Source organism: Onychostoma macrolepis, chromosome 21 (assembly GCF_012432095.1).
Source record: "Onychostoma macrolepis isolate SWU-2019 chromosome 21, ASM1243209v1, whole genome shotgun sequence".
In the NCBI taxonomy this organism is placed as follows: domain Eukaryota; kingdom Metazoa; phylum Chordata; class Actinopteri; order Cypriniformes; family Cyprinidae; genus Onychostoma; species Onychostoma macrolepis.
In genome coordinates, this window is record NC_081175.1 from 16,049,088 (window position 1) to 16,064,073 (window position 14,986).

General features: G+C 36.3%; 1 protein-coding gene across 6 annotated transcripts in view; it reads right to left on the reverse strand.

Annotated features, from left to right (window-relative positions):
* gria4b (glutamate receptor, ionotropic, AMPA 4b) overlaps positions 1–14,986 on the reverse strand; it is a 97,496-nt gene that overhangs the window by 44,002 nt on the left and 38,508 nt on the right. The window lies entirely within an intron of this gene.

Sequence of the window (14,986 nt, forward strand, 5' to 3'; positions counted from 1 at the left end):
ACAAATAAATGGTCAATAATAAAATGTATTTTGATATAAATAAAATCACAAATTTTATATATGAATACTTTAAAAGTAATTTTCAAAGTAAAATCCAACATTTTAAATGCTAGAAGTAAATTAGGCATCAAAAGCACTGATATAAAGTATGAAAAAGTAATTTTTGAGATTACATTTAACATTGTCATTAAATTATTTTATTTTATTTTTAAAAGAATAACTTTAAGGGAGCAGTAATGATCTTTAATATCTAAACACAAATATATATTATATCTAAATGTAAAAATATGGAAAATCTTTAACAACATACTAATTTAAAAATAAACTTAAATGTACTTAAAAATAAACTTCTGCAATACTGGTTGATAACCTATGAGGTACGTACACACAAACACACAATACTGTTCAGAAGTTTGGGGTCGATAAGATTTTTAAAAAATAAATTAATACTTTCATTCAGAAAGACTGCATTAAATTGATCAAAAGTGACAGTGAAGACTTATAATTTTACAAAAGATTTCTATCTCAAATAAATTATGTTCTTTTAAACTTTCTATTCATCAGAGAATCCTGAAAAATAAAAATAAAAATGGTTAATATTTATATGAATAAAAAACAACTTTCTAAGTAAAACTGTAACAACATGTCACAATATTACTATTTCACTGTATGTTTGACCAAATGCAGTTTAAATGAGCGTAAGAGACTTAGCAATCTCATATACTGTGTATACAGTATAAGCTAACGGAACCATGCTAAACAGCTAAAACTTGTCCCCTTGATTTAACACTGGAAATAGGCTACAGGTTGCTTGCTTTCTAAATGGGCTTTCCACAAAAAACACAGAAGAAAGAAAATTGAAAATTGGATCAGTTCTATGTGGACTTGCTCATTATTGAGTCAGAGCTGCATCTGTAAAAGCCTGCAGTTTCCAATATACACTTTATATGCTGTATGATAATGAGATCCACGCTGCTCTCCCTGTGTTTTTGCAATTCTGAGAAACTTCAGTGGCTGCTGAGGCAATGTCTGATCTACTGCCTCAGTCTGAAGTGAGTAGTTAAGCAGGCCTGTCTCTGAAAATGTCTCTCATGTCTGACAGTCTTGCAGTTATTGTCAGTTTTCTCCTTTTCATATTTCTTTCTTGCAGCAAGTCCGACTTCTCAGCTTTGAAGCTTAACTGCGGCACGCTAATGGAAAAACCACCTGGCTTTGATGATTTCCGTTTTCCCGTTTCTGTTCTGAACAAACAGCCAAAAAGACAGCAGCATGTCAAAACTAACAACTCGCAATGTACACTCATGGCAATGAGGGCATTCTTGTCATCGTACACAGGCTCGTTTAATCTATGGTATCGTAATTACATATCGCTGAACGCACAGCATCTGAAGTGCTTTGTCGTAGTTAGTTATTTTTGTATGATTCTGATTGGCACTAGCATGTGTCTGAAAGTAATTGTGGATTATTAGCAGGATCTCATTGTGCCGTAAGTATAGGCTCTTTGATCATGGATGTGCTAAAAGCACTATCTCCATGACTGCACACAGACTACATCTGCCTCGGATTGGGGGAAGGGAACGGAAAGACACCTGGATCTGACGGTGGGAAGCATCATTCCCACAGAGAAGCAGAGGCTAGTCACACACACACTTCAATATACAGAGCCAAACCAAGAACATACAGGGTTTCCAAACCTTTTTTGTCTCATGTACAGCCTCGTTATTAAAGTGCCCCTATTATGGATTTTTGAAAATCTTGTAATTACCTTGTAAGACAGCTGTAAGTGAATGAAAACACCCTGCAAAGTTTTAAATCTGAAAGAGCACCGTGTATAATGTTATTGTCTGTCAAAAGAAAGAGTTGACTCTGAATCATTAAAACGAGTCGTTTTTAAAACGAATCTTAAGCCGTTTCATGCTGATGTCAAAATGAAACATTAGCATATTGCCCGCCCACTTATTGCCACTATTTACCGCTGTTGGAGCGTTAAGAATAGCCGTTTCCCTGGTAACGGCTGTACACAAAGCAGCACTGCTCACAAACACTGCTTTAAAAGAAATCGACCAATCGGACCAATCACCGCAGATTAGCGTCACGCAAAGGAGGGGTTAGGAAAAATGAATCGTTGAGTTGTTGAGAAAATATTCAACAGCTGAGCGGAAATAAAAGTATAAAACCTTTTTTAACATTATGAATGCCTTTACTGCTTTTACTTTTGATCAATTTAATGCATCCATGCTGAATAAAAGTATTGATTTTTCTGAAAAAAAAATATTACACATGACCACATGTTTGAACAGTAGTGCATAATTAATTTTTCTATCACAATATTTAATGTTGTCATTGTTTAAAAGATCCTATTTAATAATAATGTTAATGCCACAAGTGCCATACACACAAATTACATGCCGTACATTATTGTTTTCTTTCATCAAAAACAACAGATAATTAAATTACTATTATTATTTTAACATATTATCATTATCATATATTCTTTTTCTTATGAATTTCCCTGCGATACACATACCTGTGGTTGGGAATCACTGCTCGTGTTTGCTCCTGTTATTTGCACACTAGTAGAAACCACACACACAGTCAGCTCACACACCGTCATGCCCTTCAACATCTGCACTCCACTTAAACAATTTTGTCTGAGACCTGCATACCAAGTCAAACGCCATAGGCTGGATGTTTATCCAATCAGGGAGAGAAATAAGATTGCGGCAGATTTTTCACACTGCAGTCGCTCTGTTCCACCTGATTTGCACAGTTAACCTTCTTTTGAATGCTGCTGAGTACATTCTCTCATGCCATTCCACATATCCCAAATGAATATCTGCCACAAAAATGAGCACAAAGAGAACAGTATTGTCTGAACTTCCCCAATTTTACTGTCAGTTTCCTGTCATCCCAATCCGCACAGCTCTAGGACACAGAAAATCATATCCCAGCACGCACAACACTGAATCCTAAATATAAAACAAGCTGATCATATTTCTGTAATTAAATTTATTTGCCAATATATAATAAAAAATGTCTAGTGTTATTGTTTAAAAAGTCTTATTTCGACTATTATAAATACTGTGATGAAGTATGGTATACTGTAAACTACTAAAAGACAGTTAGTCATCAACACGTTGTTATGAAATGTTCGTAGCGTCTTTCCCTCAAACGAATGCTTGTCGATTGATCATGACATGAGTGTATATAAAACAATCTGAAACGACTGACAGTTGCTGTATTGAATTGCGCTATAAACACACACATTTAAAACCTGCTTATCTTTATTTGTACAATACATACAGGGCCTAATTACAACTCTGGGTTTGCTGGAAAATGACAATGACAACACTGATTATATTAATTATACATTACAATCCTGGCCAATATAATAACCCGGTAATAATTTCATGTTCTGGCTGATAACTGAAAAATAGGCAATATTAAAATACTACACTTTAAGAAATAAAATTACAAATGGTATTTATGAAAACAAAAAGTAAAATCAAATGTTTTAAATGCTACAAGTGAATTTCGATATAAAGTATGAAAATTGGACATTCATTTTGATATTTGCTAAAGATCACATTTAACAGTGTTGTTAAAGATGAACTTTAAAGGGATAGTTCACCCAAAAATGAAAATTCTGTCATTAATTACTCACCCTCATGTCATTTTAAAGCTTTGTTCATCTTCGGGAACACATATTAAGATATTTTTGATGAAATCTGAGAGCTTTCTGACCCTCCATAGACAGCAATGCAACTACCATGTTCAAATCACAGAAAGGTAGTAAGGACATCATTAAAAAGTCCATGTGACATCAGTGGTTTAACCTTAATGTTATTAAGCTACAAGATCTTTGCAAACAAAAAGTAGGCCTATTCTCGTAGCTTCATAAAATTATGTTTGAACCAATAATGTCACATGGACTATTTTAATGATGTCCTTACTACCTTACTGGGCCTTGAACATGTCAGTTGTGTTACTGTCTATGCAGGATCAGAAATTTCTTAATTTGTGTTCTGAAGATGAACGAAGGTCTTATGGGTTTGGAACAACATGAGGGTGAGTAATGAAAGAATTTTAATTTTTGTGTGAACTATCCCTTTAAAAGGGCAGTAGATGATAGCATCTCTAATATCTAAACATCTAAATACAAATATATCATATCTAAATGCAAAAATAGGGGAAATGAGCATGAAGAATTAAGTATTTGAAGTTGTCTGATATTCATCCATTATTTATCTACAAAATAAAACTCTGAAATCTGAAATTCTCTAAAGCAGCCAGTAACTGATTTTGTAGCAATGTATGCTGTACATTCAAAATATATCCGTATATAAAACTAATGCTCAGACTAATGCTTGTCGACTGATCGTGACATAAGCATGCATCCAAAACAAAGCGTGAATGCTGACAGTTGCTGCACTGAATTGCTATATAAAGCCACTATAAAGCAATCAATAATCAAATAAATAAGAGAACCCGAGACTGGTAAATAATAAACATGGGACCTTTCGTAGAAGCTATACATAGAATATTCTTTCTTTCCTACGAGCCTAATAGGTTTTTGGACATTCCTTTTTTTAAAAGCACAGAGAAACAGGGACATTTCCAAGGACAACTCCAGCCGAGGGAAAGGCCACCAAAAAATAGGCCCGGTCACCACAGTGTCAAATGCATCGTTAATGACAACTGAAATTCAATGTTTTAATAAACTAGAGACGAGTTTCACAAGCAGACAGGGCTTTGGGGGAAACTAGTTATATTTTTTAATCTCACCTTGGTCTTGGGACTACATAAATGTGTTTCAGTCACACTTCCCCTGTCTGCAAGGCTGGATATCTACTAAAATCACCACATACATCCCCGGGGAGAGAGAAAGTGGGGGTGGGGTGGAGGTGTATGCGCTAAAGGGGACACGGAGGCTGCTTGTAGCAATCAAGACTGCAATTACGTTAGCAAGATTCGCACCAAACGCTCCTCCAGTCCAGCAACCCCCCCTCTAAACACCCGAAACTCCAGCTTAGTTGTTTTCTCTGTCAGACTGACCTTTTTAAAGGGACCACGTCTCTTTAGGAAAACAACCCAAGGAAGGTTTTATTTGACATTATCAAAAAGCCACAGCTCAGATGCCCTTTCTGTGTACTCTGGATACTGTAAACACACAGTGTTTCAAGCAGAGCCGTATGTTTCCCCTTAGGAGTGAAAAGAAGGGTTTGTTTTTAATAGACTAGATTTTATCAACTGTTCTATTAAAGAGAGTTCCGTTTGAGATGCCGCCACTCTACAATTGGCAGTTTCCTCACTGAAATGGTCCATTTCGCTATGGCCCACACTACCAATGACCCCTAAAGCGCCTCTACCAACATTCCACTCAAACGAACAAGCAGGTCAGTGCAGTTATCCCACACTTCCATAATCGATGGATGTCTGTGTGTGTGGATCGCGCCATTAACATTCTGTTTTATATAACATCAAGCACATTTAAAGGAACAGTTCACCCCAAATTCTGTCATTATTTTCTCACCTTCGTGTTGTTCAAAACCTGTATGACAGTTAGTGGATCCCAGTGTTGTTTTGTACCCTGTAGACTTTCTTCAGAGTTACATTCTGAAGAGTCTTTTCTTTTGTGTTTCACAGATGAAACAAAGTCATACAGGTTTGAAACTGCAGGAATGTGAGAAAATAATGACAGAATTTTAATTCTGGGTGGATTTTGAAGAATGTTTTTGTCTGTACTAGGGGTGTGCAATAATGACAAAAAAAGAAGATATTTTCTGGAATTCTTTTGATGACGACAATTACGATATTTTGCTGAGCATGTTACTGTGTTGGTATTTTGGCAGGTTTAGGACTGCTGTGGACAGCTGACTCCCAAAGCTTGACATTCTTCATATTTTGTCCGGTGATTAGTTTGCAGAAATAATTTACAGGAAAAATTAACTTTTCCAATAATTAATTTTCTAATTTTTAAAATTGAGGCCAATTTTTCTTACCTAGCTAAATGTATGCATCATCTTTTGTGTCAAATAGTAAGACACTATAGGGCAGTTACCAATCAAATTAAATCATTATCAACAGATTTTGTGTTTGCAATGCAGAGATGGCACAGAATCTGGATCTGAAGTGGCATTTAGATGCATTTACACAGACTGTTTAATTCAGGAATCAGGACATGAATGCAGTTAACCTGCAATTACAAATGTATAAATAATGTTTTGATGTTTTAAAAACAAAATGTTTAATAGTGGTATAAACCCAGAATCGCCAGTAGGTGGCGGCAAATCACTGCATGAGTGAGTCATTGAATCATTAATTCAACCTAGTTCAACCGATTACCATTTTGTGTTGCTCAGAGACGAAAAACAGCTCTGCTGTGGCTTTGTTTGGAACTAATTTTGTTGATGAAATATAGCAAAAACAGGAACTTGTGTCTAAAATGTAAGTCAGTTAATATTAACTTGTTTATTCGAATGTTTTATTAAATCAATATCACATTTGCAAAAAAAAAAAACATACTCCTTAGTGATATTGACCATATCAGATGATATAAATATAAAAAGACATAAAAGTCATACGGGGACATATTTTCCCCCTTATCTTAAATTTGGGGGGAATTCTGAATGTATGTTAATAGACTAATGAAAGCGTGAACTCTTAAGTGTGCTCAAGCTTAGTCTAACGTACATCTCATAGTGTATGCGTGCACTCTCTGGGTGCATTTTCGTTTTGTTTTTGCGATATATATACTTGATAATCTTAAATCACATATTGTTTAAACAACAATTACTTTGTTATGGTAGATGATATATATCGCACACCCCTACAATGAAAATCAGTGGGGTTTAAAACAATATTGGACCCCATTGATTTTCATGGACTGAAAACACAGTCATTTTTCAAAATATCTTCTTCTGCGTTGCACTGAAGAAAAAATACCATGTATGTTTAACGACATGAAGGTAAGAAAATAATGACAATTTTCATATTAGGGTGAACTGTCCTCTTAATCTGACATTGCAGCCATTGCAGTGCTAGCCTTTTTTTCACTGATTTACAACATGTCTAATTCTGTTCAGGTTTATATGCCAAAAGCTTGACATCACCAATAGCTAGTGTGGATATTATATAGGCTAGTGTTGCAGGTTAGCATCTGTGCATCTGCGAAATGAATGTTCCCCAAAGGTGAAATAAACACGCTTTTGGTTTAATTCATATGATCCATACAGGAATCTGATTTACGATGCAATAACGTCTCGCAGGTCTTGACTTCTACCTCCTCTAGTCGGACACATAAACAGCCTAGCGTACGTGAGGGGGGCGAGGAATAAGCAAAGCTCGGCTGACTTCTGATTCTATGTAAACCATGAACTGCAGAAAAACAGATCCCGCTTTCCGCTTCACGCATGACCGCCGCTGACAGCTTCACTCGCAGTGCGCTTGACTTCATCTCCCACAATGCCTCTGGGACAGAAAAGATGGATTAGGTTTCCCTGTCTGCCCGGTCCCTCTCCTTCAGACCAGAACCTTAGAGATTATGACAAAAAATGCAGAAAAATAAGACGAAAAAGCAGCAACCGTTCCATAATAGAGGAACTAGTAGAAAGGTGAAGATGGATCTTGATTTCACACCCTTTTAAAGGCAGTTTAGTGAGAAGTTTCAATCTGAAAGGCCATGGCGAGCATCCTTCAATACATGACTGCTTTATCAATACTAATGGCCTAACCCATCCTCTGGTCACATGAGGAAACCTAACCTTTCTAAGGGCTAAACTGCTACCTGTCACTATGTAAGAGATATGGACATTTATTCCTGATTTTATTGTAAAGGTGACCGGGGAGAGCTGTAACATGGGATGAGCCATAACATAATCAGTTTATCCAAATAACGTATGGTGAAAATTTAAAGGCAAACCAATGCAATGTGAACAACTTGAGGAAATTTTGATGCAAAATTCTATTGATTCCTATTGAAATAATTTTACAGCATCAACACTGTTATTGAACAGATTTGAACTGGGCTGAATAACAACACTGTTGCCTTCTCTAGAGCTGTTTTTACATTTCATGATTGAACTTTACACGGTTATTGAACTGAACAATATCAAGAGTAAACAGACTTAAGTTGAATAATTACACTATTATCTTTTTAGAGCTGCTTTAGAGCAGAATTTGAAGTTTGCATCATTGATTCTGCTATTTTCCTGTTTGTTATAGTTTAAATAGAGTTCATTATTATTACAGAAGCTGATTTGAAACCATCTGTATTGTACGAAGTGCTACAAGGTGTATTGACTTGAAATTACAGTTTTTCACCAATGAAAATTCGCTGAACAACAATAAATGTGACCGCACCTTTAGAACCGAGCTACAGGAGTGAAATCTCATGACTTTATAGGTGAAAGTCACTGTGTAAATAGGAACTAAAGGACAAAAGAAACAATTCGATGAAAGAAAGTTTAATTTCATGCTTATTAATGGATGTTAAATGTCATCCACACAAGCTTTTCATCTGCATGCTAAAAATCCACATTGAATAGAAATTCGATCTTCTGTTACCTAGTTGCAAGCACTTGATAAAACAGATTCGATTTCTCTCCTGAGACCAGTGTGTTCGATATTTATAGAAAAATCATAGAGTGGCTGAATGAGATTTTTTTATGACATTGAAGCACAACTGTACAGATCGAGACAAGAGAGAGTGTCAGCGTCATTCAAGCACTCAAACACGCACTGTGACTAATGCTGGGTGACAAATGAATAAACTAACACTTGTTAGTGACATTTACGAAATTCGTCATCACAGGCATTAATGGTGAGAGGCGAAAGAGAGAGAAAACATTTGTGCCATCTCTTCCGGAAGCAACGGGAATCACGTCAATGAAGCCTGAGGTGTACACCTGTAACATTAAGCACTGCGGTTTACTCCCATGACCTCACATCCTGTTGATGTCATACTCAATGCTGGCATTTAAAAAAAAAAAAACTGAACGAAAACACTTGCGAGAAAGTTGCTACGTGGTTTCTGAAGACATTTTTACATAAATATATCTGTTACACTGAATGATAATGGTTATTATTAGTTATTTGGCACTTAACTTGCATTTATGTATATTAAATCACTTTTGTAAATTTAATTTGATGCAGCCACCAAATTGGGACTCGTCTTTGACCCATATACATACATTTTACGCATATAACTGTATTAACCTAAAATACAATTCAGTTTTTCAGTTGTTCATCGCTGCCAGCTACTCTACTAAAGGAGACACTGTCTTTCCCATAATTCAGTCTGTTTTTATGATAGTAGACACCAGTAAAACATAGCTTTGAATACTTGTGGAACAGTGTGTGCTTGTGCTGCACAATGAAGCTCTTCCCCTGTTCCTCCAGATCCAGACATCAGTGAATCATCGGCACGCTGATGTTTATCTAAGCAATCAGACGATACATATTCATATCCTCTCGCGATGATGACATAACACGAGCAAAAGGGCCCGAGATGATAGCAAAAGTTGGCATTTACATATCACAGTTGATTCCTAAAAGTCACTTCCTGTCTCTCTGAGACGTGCCGTCTCTCTGTCTCTTTTCCTTGACACTGCTCAGACACCGCTTCCTCAGTTCTTGACAAATACTGTTCTCTCTCTTTCAACATTTCTCCTGCTCTCCTCTACGGCTGAATGCCAGGGTGTGCCTTGCAGGGAAAAGCTGGCCCATTTCTCTCTCTCTCTCTCTTTTCCTCTTCTTCTATCCCTCGCTCTGGTCTCCACCGTAGTTGACGCCTCTCTTGTTCCTTCTGTTGCCTGTCTTGTGTCTCTATCCTTTACTCCTATTCTTTTGTTGTAGCTCTCTGTATCCTTTGTGACTCCATTTTTCATCTGCTATCTTTGTGTTCTTTCTGTCTTTTCTTTTGTGCCTGCTCTCCCTGACTGCTCCTCCTCCACCTCCTCCTCTCTCTTTCTCGCTCTCACTCTCTCATGTTCGCATTCACATCGCTTCCTCAGAGAATTCTTTCCTTTTATATATTTATTTATTTACTCATTCATACAGCCTTAAACTGCGCGCTGAGCTTAAGAGAGAGATAGAAAAAAGCAGTCAACAAAAAGCTTCCACCTAGTCTTGCCTCTATTTAAACCTGAAGTCCATTTACAGACACAAAGCACAATATCAGTGAGCGGCACCTAAACCAGATGCAGGATTATCTTTGCCACTGAATGAAAGAAGCAAGAGAGAGAAAGACCAGAGCAGACACAGATATAAAGAAAAAGAAAACATTTCCCCAGAAAATATTACTTTTATAAGAACGGATAAAAGTAGGGTATCTGATGTATAAAAAAAAGTCCATGGACATGTTATGCATCAGCTGCTTATGTTTTTAAATAAACATCTTAAATGTATTAAATATTAAAAGTAAAATTCAAAAATTAAAACTGTAATTAGATTTAATTTACATTTAAAATTTAATTATATCAATTACATTTATATATTTTTTAAATTAAAATGTATATATTAAAAATAAATAAATTAACTCACATTAAAATTTAAAACTTAAAATAAAAATTTAATTCCCAATTGAGGTACTTGGAAAATTTTTAGTTTTACTTAATTTTAATAATTAAAATAATTTTTCCTCTAGTGTCTTCTTAAGAAAGAAATTGCCTAATACATAATAAAGTGTAAGTGACTGCCACCTATAGATGTGGATGAAGCATCATGCAATAGCTAGTTCAGGCACTTTGTAGAAATATTTGATTTGACACTCATACTGAATTTATTGTAAATGAAAATGTTCGAGTCATCCTATAATATGACAAATAAAATTTTACAAGTACAGTTATTCCATGCAATAAAGTTACATACATAATAATTATAAAAAGATTCATAAAATGCCGTATAAAATGGAGTAATGCAGATCATACTGCTGGACACGTCAACCATATGCATCATTTTATATGGCGTCCAGTTAAATCATGAAACAAAATGCAAACACTGTCATCTACTATTTACTACCAACCATTTAATTATCAAAAAAGTAAAAGATGACATTAAATTATTTATGCATAACCTAATTAATATTTCATAAGGCAAGCTTTTGCCATTCCGTGCATTCTTTTAAAACAAAGTAAAGCCCACGATGACCTTAAAAAAGGGCATGTTGCAGTGTCTGGAAAGTCACAGGAGGGATGTAAAAGAACTCCATATAATGTGTATTGGTGAGTAAATATGAGAAAGGCTCTCAGGGTGCCCTGCACGCCTTGGGGATGTTATTAATTCAGCCCACTCTTAAATTAAATCAGCACAAAAGAGAGGAGGAGGAGGATGTTAGTCTGCAATGCTCTGGGATTTGGGTCTAGACACACAAACACACACACAGACTCCTCTGTCCGAAGACGATTGGTTTTTACAACAGAAACTGTCAGACCCACTCACTCTCAGAGGTGCAACTCCTCCTCAACACTTTCTAAGAGTACTGTGGGAGAAACATCTCCAAATCCAAACTATACTTCATATAAAGCTACTAAAATAGTCTTAAAGGGGTCATGACAGAAGAAATCAAATTAGTTTTTTTTTGGATATAAGAGGTTTTTGTACCATTAAAACATCCTGTAAGTTTCATAGCTTAAAACGTACTCCTCATTATAAACAAAGCATTTATTTAACCAAGCTCCAAAAACAGCTCATTTGGATCTTAGGTGCAAGACGACGTCACCCGGGTACAAACATTTGCATAAACACTGACACTTGATTACACTGAATGCGAGTGTTGAATAGAAATTACAATGACTGGCGATATCTTGCCTACACTGGATACAGTTTACAGATGCGCGTTCACTTTCAGACACAGTCCACGTGCTTGAGTCTGTCGTCAGTACAAATGTAGTGAAAGAACGTTTGCTTTGACACGTTTGGTTTAAACAGTTCGTTCGTGTCTTCGTACAGATATCAGAAGGATCCCAGCACAAGTGGTTAGTTTATTTTTAATAGCATCCTGGATTGTGTCTGAGGACTGTTCAGAGCATTTTGTTTTGTAAATGAGGCACAGTGTCATGGAGAGTTCACAAAGAAACATTTGTTAAGAGATGAAGCGGTACTATATGTGACTGCAGCTGCAGCATCACAAACCACAAGTAAATGATTTCACAATACTTTGTCTGGAAATGACACTCACATGCAATAGCGAGGGGGCGTTGAGAATGTTTCCTATGCAATTAGCCAATCATAACAGTGGCTTATTCCTGACAACCCTGAAAGGTCCCGCCCCTTAAAATAGGTAGTTTTAGACAGAGGGTCAGAATGAGGGTTGAAAATAATAATTTTTCCACATATTTATTCGTTTTTGTGCAAAAGACCTCATTAACATTATAAATGAACCTCAAGGAACATATTAAAATAATAAAATCCATGTCATGAACCCTTTAAACTATATTATACCATGGTCTGTCTGAATACTAGATTCTGATTGGCTGGCAGGTATGCAGTAAAACTGTTTAATGCATAGGTAATTAATTCCAAGTCAGTTTAATCACGGCTCTATATTAACGTGCTGCTTTAATTGACACACACAAACCCACACACATTACTCGCACACAAACATACACACACAGAGACAGACAGAGAGAAAGAGGTCGGAGATCACAGATGGCTCTGCACATACAACACTGCCCCGCGATTTAAAATAGCCAAGATGCTAGATCGCTATATTATATTCCTCAGCAACGAGGTGGTAAAATAGCTGTTTTTGAAGTAACAGTTGTTTGTAGAGAGACACATTGATGCAGGTTACGCACACACAACTGTCATCTCTCTCTCTCTCTCTCTCTCTCTCTAAATCAATTGATAATTAATTCAAATAAATGTTATAATTCATTCAAACAAATGCTATAATTCATTCAAATAAATGTGGTCTTACCACACTATTTCATCTCTGTGTCTGATTTGCAGCAGGCAGAATGCTAGAGCTAACGAGCCGTAACGTGACGGGGAAAAAAAACATCATTTTTACTCTGGTCAAATATTGCGCTGCAAACATAATTAACAGCTGGCAATGCTGGCAAATGACCATGGTATAAGCGGGATAATGTACGGCTAGCTGTGCACTAAACGATTTTAATGCACTTTGTGGAGGTTCATGGCCTCCACATCATGTTCATTTCCAGTTTTATTTGTGGCTTAGACAGAGATTACTTCACCCCAAAATGAAACTTTAATCATTTACTAAACTAACTTCTTTCTTCTGTTGAACATGGGTAAACAGTTGATGTACCCCATTGACTTCAATAGTATGGAAATAATACTATGGAAGTCAATGGAGACCAGCAATTATTTGGTTCTTTTGTGTTCAGCAGAAGAAAGAAATTCATCCAGGTTTAAAGGTGAGTAAATGATGACAGAAATTTCATTTGAACTATCCCTTTAAGTAGCCAAAGTGACAATCAAAATGGAATAGTTGGTTTAAATAGAACCATTCAGTTACATAAGCTGTATGTTCCGCTGTAAGGTGCTGCTTTTTCAGAAGAGACAGAGAAAGGTTATGGCTTCTGTGGCACAATTCAGATCTAGCACGATACTCTTTTAACCTCATACATGGGCAGCGTTCCATGGCAGCGATCAGAGTGAGAAGAACAAATTATACCAGCCATCCTGATTCACAGCCCTCCTCCGCCGGCCAATCACTTACCCTCATTCCCCAGAGTCACATGCTGTCATTCTTTCAGCCTGTCAATCAGAAATGCAGTCTGACACTGCATGTACAGTCAGGACCTTGTTATTTTACAGAGGAAAACATGAAATACGCAGACATGTTTATTAGCTTTCAAAGACACAGGTGAATCAGAATGACAGGAATCAAGCCTTCAGATCAAATTTATTGAAATATTATGCATTATGAAAGGTTTTGCTAAACTGGCTGAAAATAAAAGACATTTTGGTGTATAAATATACAACTATTAAAACTGCGAGAACCTATTTAGGTGGGTTTATAAGCTAATAAGTTATGCTAGGTTATTTAGTAAGAATCTTCTTTCACTACTCCTAAAATAATGAATAAAAATAGCCTACCAAATAACCAAATACATAAGTGATGCATTTCTAATGACAATTTTTTTTATAAATAAATAGTCAGTCGATCGAGATTCAAACATTCCACATCAAAAACCACAAACTCTAAAAGCTAATTAAAAATATTGCAAATTATAATATGTGCAAGTGTTACAAAACGTGCAAATTCACTCAAAAGGTTTTGTATAGAGAATTTGATTGAATTTGTGCAAACGTTTGTGGAAAAATTGACTTTGTAATAGGAAAAATTAATATTTCAGGATCATTTCAGTCATTAGATAAAAAAACAGCAGGTTCTGTCTCACTCGTTTTTAATCGTGAATACCAATGCGAGATTCATTTGCGCTTGTGTCACTAATTCAAATAAATCCATGATTTTCTATTTCAATCCTTGCTAATTACAGTCACGGTAATTAGCTTGGAATACAAACAGCACAAGGCTGGGATATTTACAAAGCCACAGAAAGGAGAACAAAGGGACGTGTGGCATTTTTTTTGACACTGGCACACAGCCACGCTGCTTTCCTCAGCTATCGGGATGAATTTCTGCCCTATTTCTGTCCAGTCTGCTAGTCTTCTATAAAGCATTTCTGAGACGGTATACATTTATTTTCACATCTATCTCTTTGCTTCCTCTTGGCCTTGTCTCCCTCTATATTCTCTTTTTTCTGTCGCCTTTTCTATTTCGGCACTCTCTTGTTTTCCATTTCCACCTCTCAAGTTTAGATAAACATGACAATCCATGTCAGCCCTCGCCATCAACCCTCTTATAAACTTAAACCATTCAATGGTCCTCTGTTGTTCTCGCTCTGAGAGAGAACATCATGATGGCTGTGGAAACAGAGAGATCCAGGCCTGTCTCGTTCTGTGCGGATCATTAAGGTCCCATTGACACACACCACCCCAACCTACTGATGTA